Source organism: Hibiscus syriacus, unplaced genomic scaffold (genome assembly GCF_006381635.1).
Source record: "Hibiscus syriacus cultivar Baekdansim isolate YM2019G1 unplaced genomic scaffold, ASM638163v2 tig00111810_pilon, whole genome shotgun sequence".
NCBI lineage: Eukaryota > Viridiplantae > Streptophyta > Magnoliopsida > Malvales > Malvaceae > Hibiscus > Hibiscus syriacus.
Window position 1 is genome coordinate 2,358,003 of NW_024063186.1, and position 21,074 is coordinate 2,379,076.

The 21,074-nt window shown below is 32.8% G+C and overlaps 1 pseudogene; it reads right to left on the reverse strand.

Annotated features, from left to right (window-relative positions):
• Positions 1–2,611: 2,611 nt before the first annotated feature.
• LOC120171071 lies at positions 2,612–14,856 on the reverse strand (annotated as a pseudogene).
• Between the last annotated feature and the right edge of the window lie 6,218 nt (positions 14,857–21,074).

The window sequence follows — 21,074 nt, forward strand, 5'->3', positions numbered from 1 at the left end:
TAGTTTAGTTAGAGAGTTAGTAATGCAAATAAACCAAAATAAATAAAGGATGATGACAATAATGCAAATTCATGCTTAAAGTAAGGTATCTTAAGTGTAATTAACCCAAAAACTTGATATTTAGGCTAATATTAGCCATTTACGTTTGGTAGCCAGAACCCAAAATGGGTTTTCACTTTTGTTTTTCTCTCTTTCCTGCTATCCTTCTCTCTTTTTTCTTAATCAGTAGGCTTCACGAGAGCCATGAAAGGACTGACCACCGTATATGGTGGTCCTTCACTCCAGCTCTGTCCCCCTAAATGACCATATTTTCCTTCTAAACCGAAACCTAAGGCCAAACACCTAAAAAGCTTCAATGTTTTTTACTTTTTCCTTTCCGACCGAACTCCAAAACTAAGCCTAACACACCAAAAGCCTCATTTTTCATCTATTCTTAGCTTTAAACCAACCAAGAAAAGCCTCTCCGATCTTCTCTGACCGACGACACTCACCCAAAACCGAAGGTAAAAGAAAGTTTCTTTTTCGTTTCTTATACTATATTTTGAATGAAATAAAAATGCAAGGGAGATGATACCTTTGAAAAAAAATATAGTTATTGAATCTGAAAATTTTCTTCTCTGTATATTGATAATTTTTAGATGATTACAAACTTTTTCGATTTTTTTTACTCTATTTTTTTCTGTTTCCGTTTCTTCCTAATCTCTTCCTCCCCCTTTTTGCTCTCGATTTCTCTTCGATTTTATTGTTGAAATATTCACCGAATCTCCTTAGATGCATCTGCATTTTCTTTGCGTTTGGTAAGATCGTGACAGGTTTAGGTATGATTTATGTATTTGTTTTTGACTTTGACACAATTTTGATTTGTTTTGTTGTTCGGTTGGCCGACATAATTGATGATGTCATTTCAACTTGCTTGGAGGTGACTCGCCTTGGTGACTCGTCGATGGAGAGGCTTGGTACTGTTACTGATCTGGGTCTGTTGGGTTGCTGGATTTTGGGATTAGGCCTTTGGATAACTCTTTGTAACTTAGGCCTTAAAAAATGTAATTAATTAGTAATAATATTAATAATAATAATAATAATATAGATAATAAAATACTAATATAATTAATAATGTTTTTTCGAGACCCGGAAAAAAATAGGTGTTTACATATTCATTTCCCTTTGGTTTCTTTAGGTGGATCAAATCTATGGTTATATTAGGATATTTCATCAAAGTCTTCTATATGAAGCTTCCATTTGTATGCAGGAGATTAATGAAGGTTTGCCTATATATAGTAATTACTATACATGCTAAACTTCCCATTGAGTCTTTATCCTCTATCTATAAAGACTACAAGATGTAACTCTCATTATGAAATTAATATCATGGAAAAATGGACCCATAAATTATATGATAATTTTGTTTATTATTCTCAAAAGGGTAAAATAAGAAACATTTCGTTTTAAAAATAAAATTTTTGTGTAAATATTAACATCTAAAACTAAATTTTATAATAGTATATATTATATCTACCTACATAAAGATTAAAAGATAATTAGACTCAAAACTATATTAGAGATTTTTAAAAAAAATTAATTATAATTCTATGATAATATGTATTAATTATTTGTTCGGATAGAACATAAGCACACCGTGTAGACAATATTATTTTAACACAAGTCACTAAAAAAGAACATACCGTCTTATTTCATTGAGATTGTTGAATCGTCTAAACCGAATCGCTCGATTTAACGTAGTCCACTTTCATCAAATTTTGCTCACCTCTAATATTAATCAGGTTTAAAAATTATTTAAAATACATTCTTTAAAAATGATATATAATAACTAAATATAATCAAGATTAAACTCATTTAAATAATGAGATAAGAAATATACTTGAAAGAAAATTAATGTATTAATTATAATACTATTATCGTAAATGTAAATTTTAAGGGTTTTTTTTAAAAGAAATCCATTATCTAAATTTTTTGAATTAATCACTAATATACGACCTATTAATCGATTAGTTCATATCGGGTTTTGAAGAGGCCCGTTACCCTCCCACCAACTCAATTTGCTCCATACGCAAATGTTGGAATTCGAATCCCTAACCTTATTTAAGGAATCTAGTGTCTTATCCCACTGGACCAAATTATTTATATTTTATAACTAATAAAATGTATTTTTCTAAAAAAATAATATTTATAATACAAAAACAAGTAAAATGTACTCTATTAATCAAGTTATAAAATCTTACAATTAACTAGTATAAGATACTTGATGAGGTTGAGATCTACAAATTCTAATTGTGAAATTTTTAATTTTATATTTTTTTAATTTCGGAAACAAAATTGGGATGGGGCTCAAAGAAATCCCATTTTTTTATATTTTAAAATTCTACTTTCATACCCAAACAAATCGTGATGAAACACAACTGTAATGCATACATTTTATTGAACACTCCAAAACGGAAGCAGAGATAACACTTGTAATGCATTTTAATTCCGTCACGTCTTAAAACATAAAAGTCAATGAAAATACATGAAAAAAATCTCGAAAAACGTAAACATACAATACGAAAATAGAAAACAACTGTGAAACTCAGTCAACTAATGAAGATTTGTTTTTCTACTTTGCCTTGCCATTTGGCAGCGCAGCTCCGGTAGGGTTGAGCTCATCCCAGGCCTCAATCCATGTGACCATCGCCTCGGGCAGCTTGTCGAAGTAAGGGTCAACTTTGCTAAGCTTAGCCTTCGCCTGCTTAGCCAGCTCGATGTAGAACTTTCGAACACTGGTGCAGTCTTTTGGAAAGATAGCTTTTTGGAAGAAGGGGATGATCTCTTCCTGACAGAATATCCCCTTGTACTCCTTCCTTAGGTTCACAAATGGGTTGCTTGCTTTGCTGTGGTAGATGTAAGGCAATCCAGTCTTGACTCCCACTCCCAGATGGTCGCAAATCACCTGAACAATCGAGATTAGCCTACTATAAAATTTCTTCATAACGTTCACCAAGAGTCAAAATTAATGATACCTTGGAACACCAGCCAGCCCACATGTCGTCATAGGGTCTGATCGGCTGACCATCACCCATGAGTCCAAAGTACATGGCAGGGCCGATCAACTCACAGTCAAAAGCCAGATTCATACCCCACATGGAGAACAAGGTGCCTTTGGAATCGTTAGAACCGCATCCACAAATTAATGATATACTCGATTTAAGATCCCCTATTTTTTGGCCACTATGTTTTAGGGCTTCTTAATTGCAACAATTTATATATATACTCGATTTCGAAGCCCCAATTTTTTTGGACCCTGCACCATCACGCACTTTGCACACCCTCAGCCACGCCCCTGAGTGGGAGCATAATTGTAACCCCCTCAGCCCGATGCGGATAGCCCGATCCGATCTGGAGTGTCACATTAGGGCCACCGGAGTGACCTACTGTAAAAATAGCGGAAAATTTAAAACTTTAATTAAAACATGCAATTTATAAAATCATTTATCAGTATTCAGAAATAAAATAGATTTTCAGACTCGTATATAAAGCAAAATACAATTACATGCCCCATAAACATGACCATACTCTGCAACAACGCCGGAAGAACTCCCTTACTAAAGTCGATAGCTACACTGGTTCAATTCTTTTAACCTGCAATGGTGAGCAATATAGTGAGCTTCGGAAAGCTCAGTAATACAGAACTACCAGATGATGCTACATAACATGCAGATAAATGGGAAGCCATAATTTCCTTATTGAATCAAACGTATACCAATTGCGGAATAATCTGCGGTTCCATTAGTAGTTCATCGAGTAGAAGCCATGAATCTCAGTTCATAAGAAACCTTTCATACTATCATGTTTTCATGAGGTCGATTAGGATGTCTAGTGTGTTCCATCAGTACGATAAAATCATAATAGGTACACTAATCAAATGATAGTTCAGTAAAATCCCATAAACCATAATGTAGTGGAGCTTTTTAAACTCATATTTTAAAATCATCTTACAAAGAGTTAACCTAAGGGAACATCTTAGGGCCTGAGAGCCTACCAAAGAGGCCTACCCGATAATGATCTCAGGGCCGTAGAGCCTACCTAAGAGTCACATTAGGTCCATAAAAAATTTTCAGCTTGGTCAGAGCTGTACTTTACAAATCTGTATCTCCAAGATACAATTTATATCATGATACAAATTCATAAGCCATCACCATTCAGTCGGTGCATCCATAAAACAGTAACCCATAAATTTCAGTCATTATCTCTGTTAAACAATAAAACAATTTATTAAAATATAAGGAACACACTAGAGAAATCCCAATATTTATCAGAGGCATTTTTTAGTCATCAGTATGGATAACAGAAAACTTATGCAATTTGATCATATTCTAGGAACGAGATCCTATTGAAGAGAATCGATTTCTAACCAATCTAATCAGACATTTCAGATTGATACTTTAGAATTCCACTACGTTTCCATGTGCATCAGGAAAACTTTCAGGACCTTATATACAAATTCTAAATTAGATTTACTGCTAGTGATTCCATTACCCAAACAATCAGGGGTATTCAGGAATATACTTTGAATTCATAGGATTTCAGTCCAATTGAACCAAATGAGGTATTCAGAATCTTTTCATTCCGCGTTACTTGTGTTTTCAAACATGAACGAAGTGATTTTAGATGAAATATAGAATCGAAGATTCAGATTTACTGCTAGTGATTCCATTACCCAAACAATCAGGGGTATTCAGGAATATACTTTGAATTCATAGGATTTCAGTCCAATTGAACCAAATGAGGTATTCAGAATCTTTTCATTCCGCGTTACTTGTGTTTTCAAACATGAACGAAGTGATTTTAGATGAAAATATAGAATCGAAGATTCAAGTCATTTATAATCTATGACTATCGATCGTATTATCAAACAACTCGAGTTACACAACTCCCAAACTGATGCATGTCAACAAGTCAATTCATTATCCTTCCAGTGTATTCACTCTTTAATACCATAATGCAGATCCATAGGTCATCCCCATAATCATCGCTGAATAGATCTTCCAACGGTCTTTATTTCATTTCCACATTTCAACGACATCAAGAAATACGGACGTACATGATTCATGGTTCATAACCCATAAGGACAATTCATCATGTAAATTCAACAGTGTTTCCAAACTCATCCAATCACCTATTTAATCCTCAGTCATTGAGGTTACGTAGTTCGTTTAGTAAGCAAATCTATCCCGATTACTTTAGAGTTTTCAGAATAATTCAGACGTTTCTGAATTTCAAATACATGTTGTACTTCCTTTCAGCTCAATTTATTAATATAATAAAGTCATTCTGTTATTCGTGGTTGATTTGACTCACAAATACCCACTTATTAGTACTGTATGCGGTCTAGAGTTGAGCTGAGCCAAGTACTTCCAGAATTATGATCGATCCAAATTTGAGAAGATGAACAAACATTCAAGTGGTACTTATATCATTCAGGTAATGATATAGCACTAGCGTTGGTTGATCACTTAAGCTGCGTTCCATAACTTTTACTAGTAGCACAACATCCATGTTTATTTGGATTTCTTAATTAATCCAAGACATTTACTTATTCTAGGTCATAAGGGCATTTTGGTCATTTTGGTGCTCAAAATTTTCTATTCATTTTAAAGCTTGAGTATATCCATTCATTCCTGAGCTTGGTGAATTCTTATGTCATTTCCATTCCAGGGGTATTTTGGTCATTTTACAGATCCAATGTATTTCCATCATTTCCTTACGTCCGATCTTATTATTTAATTTAATCTTATCACTTACTTCAGTCATTTCAAACAATTCTGACCAAAGAGCACCTTCGATAACTCATTCTTCAAGTATTTACTCAATTCGGTAATTTCCAGGTTAAATGTCTTTTCAAATGTTACTAACAAATTTTCAGAAATTTTCCATATAAAGGTAGGATCCCAACAATCAAATCAGTAATTTCTCGATTTAAAAACAAATTCTCAGGTTATTCTCTCATTCAGAGTCAACTTGGACTATTTTCAACTCTTAAGGGCATTTTCGTAATTTTGCACCCAAATACTTTTGGTATTAACTCTTAACGAAAATAAATATAGTTAAGAGATTCTATGCTTATTGCTTACTCAAACATTTTCTAATCTTGAAATGATTGATTAACATACTTCTAGTATCTTGCATAAACCCTATTGGGTTAAAAACCAGTTATCCAACTTTTCTAAGCAAACTAGCATTTCTTATGCACATCTATAGTTTTATCAGATCAATATATCCTTTCAGAGTTATTAATCAACTTTCAGGGACAATTCTTGTCATCTTACAACATAAGGGTATTTTCGTAATTTTACCCTACCAGAATATTCTCATAATTTCCCATCCAAGTAACTTTGATGAAATAGATTATATGTTACATATCCAAGTTGATTACTTTATCACTATACACATAACTTGTAATTTTAATTCTAGCAATCCATCAATTTCTTATAAAAGTCATCTAAACCATAATCAGTTACCGAATTTTTATCGTATTCGGATCGAGTGTAGAAATTAATTAACTACACATATGAGACCAATATTATCTTATTCATGCATTTACCAATATTCACATGTTCTATAAAGCATAAAGAGGTAGTAAAGTATTACCTCGATTTTTGTGCCATACTGATCGACCATTAAATTCCATTCAAACGCCCTCGATCTTGAAATCATCTTCCAATAATTCCTCATATATATATCAACAGAAATTTCATCAAAAATGGAGCTTAATTCTTAAAAACGGATCGAATGAGGTGATTAATCGGTGAAAAACAACTTACCGATTTCGGATTTGGCGAAACAGACTTCGGAATCGGACTTAGGACGTCAACAAAACCCAAAATATTACTCTTGAATTCCAGCTCACCAACTTGATTTCTAGCTTCCAATCTTTTTCTAACGAACACGGACAATCTATCGTACAAATAAGACTTCAAATAATTTCCTCGCCATAAAAATAACTTATTAAAATCTAACTAATAATTTGGGGACCCAATTGTTAAAACTAAAATCTTTAGAAGTTAATATAATTTTAATTACTAAAATTATGGACTAAATCGATCTTAATAAAACCATTATGCCATAATCATATAAAAACTAAGAGAAAATGTTGAGCTTTTAATAACTTGGATGGCTTACCTTGGAATTTCACCTTCTTACTTTAATAACAACCCCCAACCACATGATTTGCTATTCTTCATTTCTTTCATTGGTAGCTATAGTTTGATGCACACTTTCTCTATTATTACAGGCGAGATTTGCTTGTAGCTATATGAAATGTCGTGTTCCCCTCCTGTTCGCTTGTCTCTATTCGAATATTTAGAGCAGAAGCCATGGCTGTCTCGCATGCCATCGACTTTGCTTTGTACATGGGTTTCTCCTGAGTGATACTTGGGGAGAGAAGAAAGACAACCTCGGGTCTTTATTATTTTTGAGAACAAATGTCGAACGATGGTGATTACGCTGTTGGCGGTGGTTCCTGGACGGTAAAGGTGCAGTCTTGGAAGGAAGCAAGCTTACCAGTGGAGCGTTTGGAGGCGAGGAACTTGAGGAAATGGTAAGGGAAGTCGGGGTCGAAGAGTACGGAAAGAAATTCTTGGCCAACGACGCTAGTGACACGTACAACGGCGATGGATGGCCAGACTCTTGAAGATACATGTGAACCTTGGTGGGGTATTTTTAGGTTTGGAGTTTACGTTTTGAGGTTGAAAGAAGATGGGCTTTGAGAGTGTAGCTGAGAGAAGCCATTTTTGAGTTAGAAGCTATGCGAGATATTGAGATGGCAAGGAGTCGTAGGCAATGCGATGAAGAACGGGATGGCTGCGGCAGTTGGATTCTAGCCGAAGTGAAAGCTGGAAGAAAAGGATTCCAGACATTGCCATTATCATTAATTTAATACCATCTCATCCAATTTGTCCACTTCTACCTACTCTATTATCTTCATTCACGTTTTTCTTTTAAAAATAAATTGCCCATTACTTTAAAAGATATCTATTATTGAGTGACCCTTAATATGCTTAATAAAATAATAGTATGATAAAACAATTATTTGTCAATCAAACCTTACAACATTTCGCATATTTTAAACCGAAAAAATCTAACCCCATATTGGGGTGTGACAAATCTCCCCTTCTTAAAAGGATTTCGTCCTCGAAATTCATTCATGTCACATTATTGCAGAAATGAAACTCCCATTTGTTCTTTTATATCTTTCAGTAGCTTTTACAGAAGTGTCAATCCTCTGCTAATTCTTAACCAGTTGAGTATACATTCTCATCAGAACTCTCTCTCAGTCCTAATAAAAGAATCAGAACAAATTTATCCTTGTGGAATCATTTCAGCCTTGGTTACGAGAATATACTCATAAAGTGATAACATATCCAAATTTTATTTCTGAAGTCAGGTCAGAATTTCTTAAATGAGAAACTCTCACATGGCTCGTGAGATACTTTACAGAATTTAGATAAACATTATTGGTATTCCTTTATACAAAGGTAGAGCCTTAACGGATAAAAACTTAGGTTTACTCGTTACATATAGGGACTCAACCCTGGAGTTCCGGCTCAGAGAGGTAAGATTGTAGTCCAGGGGCATTTACTGATCAAACATCTCTTGAAATTCGACCGGCCGGTCTAACTTGAAAAATTTTGACTCAAACCAAAGCTATGATACCACAAAATGTAACCCCCTCAGACCGATGCAGATAGCCCGATCCGATCTGGAGTGTCACATTAGGGCCACCAGAGCGACCCATTGTAAAAATAGCGAAAAATTTAAAACTTTAATTAAAACATGCAACTTATAAAATCATTTATCAGTATTCAGAAGTAAAATAGATTTTCATACTCATATATAAAGCAAAATACAATTACATGTCCCCTAAACACATGTACCATACTCTGCAACAACGCCGGAAGAACTCCCTTACTAAAGTCGATAACTACACTGGTTCAATTCTTTTAACCTGCAATGGTGAGTAATAGAGTGAGCTTCTGAAAGCTCAGTAATACAGAACTACCGGATGATGCTACATGACATGCAGATAAATGGTAAGCCATAATTTCCTTATTGAATCAAACTTATACCAATTGCGGAATAATTTGCAGTTCCATTAGTAGTTCATCGAGTAGAAGCCATGAATCTCAGTTCATAAGAAACCTTTCATACTATCATGTTTTCATGATGTCGAATAGGATGTCTAGTGTGTTCCATCAGTACGATAAAATCATAATAGGTACACTAATCAAATGATAGTTCAGTAAAATCCCATAAACCATACTGTAGTGGAGCTTTTTAAACTCGTATTTTAAAATTATCTTACAAAGAGTTAACCTAAGGGAATATCTTAGGGCCTGAGAGCCTACCCAAGAATTTTTGGGGCCACGGGGTCTACCTAAGAACACATCTTAGGGCTGCGAGGCCTACCCGAGAATGATCTCAGGGCCGCAGAGCCTACCTAAGAGTCACATTAGGTCCATAAAAATTTTCCAGCTTGATCAGAGCTGTACTTTACAAATCTGTATCTCCAAGATATAATTTATATCGTGATACAAATCCATAAGCCATCACCATTCAGTTGGTGCATCCATAAAACAGTAACCATAAATTTCAATGTACCTCATATTAAAACAATAAAACAATTTATTAAAATATAAGGAACACACTAGAGAAATCCCAATATTTATTAGAGGTATTTTGTAGTCATCAGTATGGATAACAGAAAACTTATGCAATTTGATCATATTCCAGGAACGAGATCCTATTGAAGAGAATCAATTTCTAACCGATCTAATCAGACATTTCAGATTGATACTTTAGAATTCCACTACATTTCCATGTGCATCAGAAAAACGTTCAAGAACCTTTATACATAATAATTCTAAATTCAGATTTACTGCGAGTGATTCCATTACCTAAACAATCAGGGGTATTTAGGAATATACTTTGAATTCATAGGATTTCAACCCAATTGAACCACATGAGGTATTCAGAATCTTTTCATTATGCGCTACTTGTGTTTTCAAACATGACCGAAGTGATTTTAAATGAAAATATAGAATCGAAGATTCAAGTCATTTATAATCTATGACTATCGATCGTATTATCAAACAACTCGAGTCACACAACTCCCAAACTGATGCATGTCAACAAGTCAATTCATTATTCTTCCAGTGTATTCACTCTTTAATACCATAATGCAGATCCATAGATCATCCCCATAATCATCGCTGAATAGATCTTCCAACGGTCTTTATTTCATTTCCACGTTTCAACGACATAGAGAAATACAGACGTACTTGATTCATGGTTCATAACCCATAAGGACAATTCATCATGTAAGTTCAACAGTGTTTCCAAACTCATCCATCACCTATTTAATCCTCAGTCGTTGAGGTTACTTAGTTCGTTTAGTAAGCAAATCTATCCCGATTACTTTAGAGTTTTCCAGAATAATTCAGACATTTCTGAATTTCAAATACATGTTTTACTTTCTTTTAGTTCAATTTATTCATATAATAAAGTCATTCTGGTATTCGTGGTTGATTTGACTCACAAATACCCACTTATTAGTACTGTATGCGGTCTAGAGTTGAGCTGAGCCAAGTACTTCCAGAATTATGATCGATCCAAATTTGAGAAGATGAACAAACATTCAAGTGGTACTTATATCATTCAGATAATGATATAGCACTAGCGTTGGTTGATCACTTAAGCTGCGTTCCATAACTTTTACTAGTAGCACAACATCCATGTTTATTTGGATTTCTTAATTAATCCAAGACATTTACTTATTCTAGGTCATAAGGGCATTTTGGTGCTCAACGTTTTTCTATTCATTTCAAAGCTTGAGTATATCGATTCATTCCTGAGCTTGGTGACATTCTTGAGTCATTTCCATTCCAGGGGTATTTTGGTCATTTTACAGATCCTATGTATTTCCATCATTTCCTTATGACCGATCTTATTATTTAATTTAATCTTATCACTTACTTCAGTCCTTTCAAACAATTCTGACCAAAGAGCACCTTCGATAACTCATTCTTCAGGTATTTACTCAATTCGGTAATTTCCAGGTTAAATGTCTTTTCAAATGTTACTAACGATTTTTCAGAAATTTTCCATACAAAGGTAGGATCCCAACAATCAAATCAGTAATTTCTCGATTTAAAACAAATTCTCATGTTATTCTCTCATTCAGAGTCAACTTGGACTATTTTCAACTCTCAAGGGCATTTTCGTAATTTTGCACCCAGATACTTTTGGTATTAACTCTTAACGAAAATAAATATAGTTAATAGATTCTATGCTTAATTTCTTACCCGAACATTCTCGGATCTTGAAATGATTGATTAACAGACTTCTAGTATCTTACATAAACCCTATTGGGTTAAAAACCGATTATCCAACTTTTCTAAGCAAACTAGCATTTCTTATGCACATATATAGTTTTATCTGATCAATATATCATTTCAGAGTTATTAATCAACTTCCAGGGACAATTCTTGTCATCTTACAACAAAAGGGTATTTCCGTAATTTTACCTACCAGAATATTCTCATAATTTTCCATCCAAGTACCTTTGATGAAATAGATTATATGTTACAGATCCAAGTTGATTCCTTTATCACTATACACAGAACTTGTAATTTTAATTCTAACAATCCATCAATTTCTTATAAAAGTCATCTGAACCATAATCAGTTACTGAATTTTTATTGTATTCGGATTGAGTGTAGAAATTAATTAACTACACGTATGAGACCAATATTATCTTATTCATGCATTTACCAATATTCACATGTTCCATAAAGCATAAAGAGGTAGTAAAGTATTACCTCGATTTTCGTGCCATACTGATCGACCATTAAATTCCATTCAAATGCCCTCGATCTTGAAATCATCTTCCAATAATTCCTCAGATATATATCAACAAAAATTTCATCAAAAATGGAGCTTAATTCTGAAAAACAGATCGAATCATGTGATTAATCGGTGAAAAACAACTTACCGGTTTTGAATTTGGCGAAACAGACTTCGGAATCGGACTTAGGACGTCAACAAAACCCAAAATATTACTCTTGAATTCCCGCTCACCAACTTGATTTCTAGCTTCCAATATTTTTCTAACGAGCACTGACAATCTATCGTACAAATACGACTTCAAATAATTTTCTCACCATAAAAATAACTTATTAGAATTTAACTAATAATTTGGGGACCCAATTGTTAAAACTAAAAACTTTAGGAGTTATTATATTTTTTAATTGCTAAAATTAGGGACTAAATCGATCTTAATAAAACCATTATGCCATAATCATAACAATATAAAAGCTAAGAGACAATGTTGAGCTTTTAACAACTTGGATGGCTTACCTTGTAATTTCACCTTCTTACTTTAATAACAACTACCAACCACGTGACTTGCTATTCTTCATTTCTTTCATTGGTAGCTATAGTTTGATGCGCACTTTCTCTATTATTACAAGCGAGATTTGCTTGTAGCTATATGAAATGTCGTGTTCCCCTCCTGTTCGCTAGTCTCTATTCGAATATTTAGAGCAGAAGCCATGGCTGTCTCGCATGCCATCGACTTTGCTTTGTACATGGGTTTCTCCTGAGTGATACTTGAGGAGAGAAGAAAGACAACCTCGGGTATTTATTATTTTTGAGAACAAATGTCGAACGATGGTGATTACGCTGTTGGTGGTGGTTCCTGGACGGTAAAGGTGTGGTCTTGGAAGGAAACAAGCTTACCAGCGGAGCGTTTGGAGGCAAGGAGCTTGAGGAAATGGTAAGGGAAGTCGGGGTCGAAGAGTTCGGAAAGAAATTCTTGGCCAACGACGCCAGTGACACCTACAACGACGATGGATGGCCGGATTCTTGAAGATACATGAGAACCTTGGTGGAGTATTTTCGGGTTTGGAGTTTACGTTTTGAGGTTGAAAGAAGATGGGTTTTGAGAGTGTAGCTGAGAGAAGCCATTTTTGAGTTAGAAACGATGTGAGATACTGAGATGGCAAGGAGTCGTAGGCAAGGCCATGAAGAACGGGATGGCTGCGACAGTTGGATTCTAGCCGAAAGTGAAAGCTGGAAGAAAAGGATTTCATACATTGCCATTATCATTAATTTAATACCATCTCATCCAATTTGTCCACTTCTACCTACTCTATTATATTCATTCAAGTTTTTCTTTTAAAAATAAATTGCCCATTACTTTAAAAAAGATCTATTATTGAGTGGCCCTTAATATGGTTAATAAAATAATAGTATGATAAAACAATTATTTGTCAATCAAACCTTATAACATTTCACATATTTTAAACTGAAAAAATTTAACCCCATATTAGGATATGACAATAGTAATCCGGGATGTTTAGCCAAAGGCCATGAGAAACAGCAGTTGGAACACCCTCGCGCAGACTGAACAGATACCCATGGGCAAAATCAACACCCTCTCTATATGGATCATACAAAGTACTGAAGAAGAACGGAGTTGATGGGGACAGCAGGTTATTGATGCAGGGGTGAACCTTATAGTTGCTCTGGATATCCCAGACAACCCCTCAAAATTGTCTACTTAGTATTTTTTTTAATTAATAAAGTGTCACCCTTAATATTGTGTATAAATGTTTCTCTTTATTATAAGAAAAAAAATTAATATCCTATTTAAAATTAAAAAAAGAGATCAAGCCCAAAAAACAAACCTTAAGCCCATAAATCAAGAACCTATTTTTAGTTTTGTGAGAATTGAGATATGCTGAATTTTTGTCCTGGATCTGCCTCTGTCTTGATGTGTGGCTCCAGAGTATTGATTACTTTGCCGGATGGGTCCTTAGCAACCTAAAAACATAAACAATATGCAGAGTTTGGTAAGGATGATAATCTACCGGAGACACATAAGTACCTCATCATTTCAAACCATTATAATCAGAATTAGTTAATGAGATGCAAAAATAATTCCATATATAATTAACTGTTTCGATCTTGATTTCTAGATCACTGATTCACAGATACAAGCATCCAAGAATTTAGAATCTCGTGGCTGTAGATCTCGCTGCAACTAATTATTTAATAATCACAAACATATATTTCCACGATACAGCATGGACTAAGCTGCTAGATGTGCATTCCATGTGAAAAAGATATAAATTTTTTAACCAAATGAAACTGATGAAGACTACTGGAGACATTCTAAGCAAATCAAGAAAGACTTTTCCCTAATGCAAAAATCAATTCAAATTATGAAGATATGGCAAACATTACAGTCCGTAGAGGATTCATATCCTGAATCATGAGGCAATTAATAAAAATGTAGAGATACAAAATTAGACTAAGATAACAAAAACCCAGAATCTAAAACATCAGAATAAGAAAGAAAAAGAACTTACAAAACAGTCATCAATGGTGAAAATATACTTCTTCTTAGACACCATGTAGTCAAAGCAACGGCAAGCAGAGTCATTGAAGGAAATGCAAGAGGCCTTAGGACCCAGAATCCTGTTAATATCATTCCTGTTGTTAAGTTCATAGTCAAAACCATCAGGGACCTTGATGGTCTTGGAAGGATGATCATCTTGATTAACGATGAGATGGTAGGGCTGAGAGAATGTCCTCCACATCTCAAGAAAGTTCAGGTTTCGTATAGTTGGTGTCACAATTCACAATGTCAAGCTCATCCTTCATCTGAGGCACGGCTGGTGCTGCTGTTTGGGTTGCCGTTGCAGGCTCAACCATTGTCACTGCAAAAATATGAACGAAACAACAAAAAGAAAAGAGATTTTTTTTCTTTCTTTTTGTTCAGAAAGACAGCAGAGGGAGACGGGGATTCGGTGAATATAAATGGAAGGAGAGATAAGTGCAAGAGTTTTGCAACGTGATTTCTAATGGTTTGTACCAAGTATAGTATGTTGGGTTTGTCCTGGTGTTTTATAGTGCCATTAGGTTCATGCCGTTGGCATTGCTGTTTGTGTATGGTACTCAGTGTGTCCTCTATGTATATTGTTGGCTTGACTGTGTTAATTATTATGTGTTAGATTTGAGCTTGTGGTAGGGGGATTCGGTTTGAACCATATAATTGTGTTATGTGTGTTTGATTTTAACCACATTAAGGTTCATTCTTTTTCTTTCATTTAGGATTAGAGAGGTTTTGTAATGAGGTCCTTCAGGTGGTGTACTTTATTATCTTTCTTAATACAAAGTACCTTATTTCAAAAAAAAAATTATGACTTTTTCAAAGAGGGCAAAAGCCTGAATTTTAGCTCAAGACTTGAGTTTTCGTTGGAATTTTTTAAAAAGAGGAATTTTTTAATATATATGTGAGATTTTGTTTTTATTATTGTTACGATTTGGTATATTTAGATTTTTTTTTTTTAAATTTAAACATCTTTTTGATGTTTATGTGAATCTCAACCTACCATTTATGTAATATTTTCGTTGTAATGCTTTAATTATATAAAAAATTATTATTTCATATACATATAATGTAATTATATATTTTATTTATTTTAATCTTAAAATTTAAAATCAAACCCTAAATTTTAAATTTTAAATATTAAAGATTAAATCTTTAAACTCTAAGATATAAAAAACATAAAAAATAAAATTTACACATCATATATATCAAATAAGGTAAACTACATATTTAGTGATCTACTAATTTTGAGTGTTCTATTTTAATACTAACGTTTCACCATATTAATATCATGTATATGTAATTAAGAAAAAAGAATTATATATGTGACATTAAAAAATCAAATATATCCCATATATCAACTAGATATTTAACCCTTTTTAGAAATGGTTTTGTTATTTTTAATAAACTAAAAGACAAAGTAAAAGACTTTAGAATATGAATCCATATGCTAGGACTTGAGAAACAAAATGGAATCTAGGAGAGAGACAAATCACGGTGGAAATAGATAGTTTGGAGGTTGTTCGGATGTTAAAAGACCAAGTGAATGAGTTGATTAACAGAGATTTGAACATTATTTTGAAGCATATAAGCCGGACTGTAAATAAGGTGACAGATAGACTAGCTAAGATTGCCGCAACAGAGGAGAGGTTCATATGGTATTCTCCACCCCACCACTGGAAGTGATCGAATTAATCCAACAGGAAGCTGTCGACTGCACGTTGACAGTAAAGGCTTAGTCATCTGTAGCTTATTTCTTTTGTTCACAAAAAAATGGATTTATCAGTAATGCTAAAACAAAGCTCAAATGCTAGCACCGTCTTTTCTTAATTTTATTTTGGATAAATTATGTGTTTAATACTTAAATATCAGTTTTGGTCTTTTTTACTACCTAAACTTTTAATTTTTTTAAAATCATATTTAAAGTTTAGTTTTTATTTCATTTTAGTATCCATATTCAAAATTTAACGTTAAGTTTTGAAAAACTATGAAAGGTTAGGTACTAAAATAGGTCAAAACTAATAGTTTAGGTACTAAACGCGTTAAATTTTTAATGGTGAATGCTAAAATGAAATGAAAACTAAACATTAGGTATATTTTTTAAAAAATTGAAAGTGCAAGTATTAAAACGGAGCAAAACTGATAGTTTAGATACTAAATGTATAATTTATTCCTTTAATTTTAAAACATCCTTGGATTAATAATTAAATAGCAAATGGAATCATCAATGAGGGTTGATTTAAGTGATAAGTAGCTTAATATCGCTTAAGCAAGGTCTCAGATTTGAGTCATTGTGTATGTAGAAAATCCCAGTTGAGAAACTTATCCACCAAAACCAGGTGTACTACCTGAGTCGATCAAGATTAATCAAGACGAAACCTTGAAACTAAAGGGCAACAAAAAAAAATAGCAAATGGAATCAAAACAAACTTATGCATGATTCCTAAATACAAATTGCAATAAAATTATATTTTAGAAAAGTCAAGTTGAAGAAAAGTGATTAAGTATGAGAAGTAAAATGGTATACTAAATATTTAATGGTTTTACAGGCTTCGAACTCCAATGAACGGATTAATAATGATTGAAATCAAAATTCAAAGACAATATTTTAATTATACAAGTTCAATATATATAAATATATATATATCAAGTCTTTCGTTTTCTTTCACCTTAAAATACTGGCATCCTTTGTTTTTGAAATTTATACTGCTAGTCTATTTGATAGACTTAAAATATTCTTAAAAAATGAATTTTGGAAAACAAAATACATTTTTATAAACAAATTTCAAAAATTATTTTCATGTGTTTGAATAATATTGTGTAAATCATTTTCCGTTGTTTGATAAGTTTTCCTATAAACATGCTTTTGATTTTTTTTGTAAAACTAGATTTTATTATTTCATTAAATAATTTTTAAGTTAATTGATTACTATAAAACTATATTCCATAAAATTTTAAATATAATACTATAATGTGTAAGCTTGATGAACAAACTAAAAAAAAAAATTTAATAGAACTAAAAATAAATAGTAATACATCATGTTAAACAATATTATTATTTAACTATATGTCTCCAATATGTATTTTTCATTGCAATTCGTTTTCTTTTCAATGCAAATGAGCATACAACCAGAGAATAGGAGAAATTCCGAAGCTAGGACTCAGTCCCTGGGCTTGCTTAATTCCACCATACATACTGTAAATCGCTCACACAGTTCTCCGACGCTTTGGTGTCGTAAGTAATGTATTTGGAAAGAAACAACTGACAAATTTATGAAGCCTGAACTCGAGGTAAGATAAAAGGTTGCAAATTTTATGATTCGATGCAATTTCCATGTTCATGGACCCAACTTAAGATACTAGTATAGAATGCAAATGCTACGATTCGATGCAATTTCCATGTTCATGGCCTTAACTTAAGATACAATAAAAGATAACAAAACGCTATGGTTTGAGTACTAAACTTAAAAGGAAGCGTGTCTGCAGGAACCATCGACCCCAGATTCATTTTCATGTTCTTATTATCCTAAAGAGTTGCAGTTTAAAAATCTTTGAAGTAGTTTGATCAAACAAAGAACAACCTTAAGCAAAAAGGAGAATTTTAAGTAGTAATTATCACAGTAACACTCTCCAACTCTCTTGCTTCATATTAAAATTATTTCTGTGGTGTTATAGAGGTTGGTAAATATGAATTTTCATTTAAGTTTTCTCACCCTTTTCTCGGCAACCAAACAACCAAATTCTAAGGAGTAAAACCAAGGTTTAGACAAGTTGAAACTGAGCAGAAAAACGGCAAAGCAGAAGTGGAAGCCAAGTACCCAAACAGAAAGTCTTGGCATTCTCAGCACAAACTTCACCACACCCAGAGACAGCTAGAATTAAAAATTGATTGGGCTGAAATATTAAATTATTTTAGAAAAATATAAAAACTTATTAAATATATAAACTCGAAATTCAGCATGAACAAAGTGATCTTAGTGACTAATGGATTGTTATTATCTTTGAGGTCCCGAGTTCAAGCACTTATGTAGAGATATGAGTGTTTACTGTCAAATAGTTGAAACTCTTTTATACAGTTATTACTTGTATTCACCCTAAATTAAAAAAAAAACTCAAAAGACAAATTTAAATTTGTCTAATATTTAAACTTACAATGACCTAAATTTTAATTACACCAAAAATTTGAGAACACATACTTATATTTTTTTAATTCGACCCATATTTGATTAAATATTTAATAAATTGTTATATTTTTTAAATTTAAATATTTATTTTTACATAAATCAAAATATTATTAAACCAAAATTATATTAAATATATAAATTTAAGATATTCTAATAGCGAACCATCGGTTTTTCCATCTCTTTTCTCCAAAGCCAAAGCTCTTTTTCCCTTTTGTTGTTTAACCAAAGCAGCTTGATCTAAAACCACATTGTAAACACTCTTCTGAAGATCCGGTTAGATTGGTCACTGCACTTGAAATAGCTGAAACCCCTTTGAAACACCTCTTCGGCTTCTTCCCATTCCTGGGTATCAAATGGAGCTTATTTTTGGAATATGCCATCATCAATTCTTTCACAAGTTTATGTGGACACCATTCCTTCGTGTGCATTTGTTGATTTCAAGCCGCGTCTTCGAAAACACAAGAAATTTTAAAACTTTGCAGAGAAAAGAAAAAAATTGTCACAAAAATAAAAATAAACCGAAAATCTACTCACCGTGAAAGATGCCGATACTAATGTCACAAGCGAGATAGGAAAGACTCACAGCTCAAGATTGAAGAAAATGGAACAGTTTAGGGTTGAAGAAGATGGTAAAATGCTTTACCAAAAAATGTGATGGTAAAACATTTTACCTATAACAGTGAAAGCAAAAGTTGACTTGGAAAACAAAATACGTTGACAGCATATTTTACCCTTACCAAACACCGTAAAATAGGAAAATAAATTCCTAAAATTTCTTTTACCCGTATCAAACAGACCCTTCATTTCTTTCTTCTTTCACATTTGTGGTGGCATTCTTTTGTAATATCCAACCAATTGATTGAAAAAAATTTAAAGATTTAGTTTTGATTTTGAGAACCAAATTGATTAGTTATTAACGATGATGACATGTTTTTGAATTCTGTAATTTAATACTTAAAAGTACATTCATGAATGATTTGAATTTGAACAAATGGATTTTTATTATAGTGTAAAAATGGTTCAAAAGATAAATATTTGTATTTCATTTAGGACATAATGTAAAAATTAATTCCAACGTTAATTAAAATTGTTATTTAGTTAATATTCTTTCTTTAAGTATTTTGACACAACGCTTCATCTTATCACTCTAACCTTAATTCCTTTTCCTAGAACATTTCAGTCCATAAAATTTCATTTTAAGGTAAAAAGACACATATTTTAGAACGTTAAATGTTTGTTAACTAACAATTTCTATTAATAGAGGGATCTTTCACCCCAAAATGAAATGTTAAGACCAAAACACTAAAAATGGCCAAAATGTTCATTTTGATAAATGTTGGGGTTATTTTAGCATTATGCATTCATTTAAAAGGAGAACTCATGAGTGACTTCAATTGTTAAAAAGAGTGTTGTCCTCCCTTAAGGTCTTAGATTCAAGCAGCTGCGTCTGCACGTGTACGCATTATCAATGATTAAGAAAAATTTTAAACAAATATTACTTTAAAATAATCTTATACTATTAAAAAAATTAGAAGTAATGGTTAAATGAAATCTGTGACTTATGAAGCCTATCAACTTTGCAAACCCAAGAACTGGTCAGATGAAGCTTTGGATAATACCATGGCTTTGTCGGTTTGTATATGGTAAAATTGTATTTTAAACCATTCAAATCTCCAATGGTTCAGTCCAGCTCCATTTTTGAATGAAAAATGTTAACTGCACGTTGGTTCGTGCATTATGTCAATCGCATGCAATGTGGTAAGTCGGAGTTATCCACTTTTAGTGTCCCACGTTATAGGGTATGGGCGGTTGGTTTTAGGTGGTTTTTGACGATGAATCACACCTATAAATACCCATGTAGCCAAGGTTCCTAACCACTAAAAACAAATTATTCTAAAGCATTTTCATATTCAGAGAGTTGGAAAGCAATAAACCATCTAGTGAGGTTTTGATTGCTTGGAATATCCTTGGGTATTCTAGCGTTTGTGCATCTAAGTTCAAAGTGCTCGATGATGGTTCGTGGTGGTTGACGATGATTAATGGTGGTTCGACTTATTTGAAGGTGGTGCAATCAAATTTCAGATTTCGACTTAAGGTGTAGACAATTGCTGGAGGTATTTATATCGATCTTTTTTCCGCTGCGACTATGCTCAATGTATAAAAACATGTCTAACATTTGGTATCATGAACATGGTTAAATCTCTGCCTTGTCGTTTAAAGTTGTGAAATTCTCAAAATATGATGAATGTCTATTTTGATTTTAAAATTTTGATATTTTGTGTTGCAAACTTGTTGCAAAATCATTGGATTTTATAAATGGTGATTTCTAAAATTAATTTTGTTTGTAATAATTTATGAAAAAAAATTAAAAACATTGTATGATTTTTATGTGCCTAAATTATGATTGAATGTATGTGAATTATATCATTATTAACATACATTTT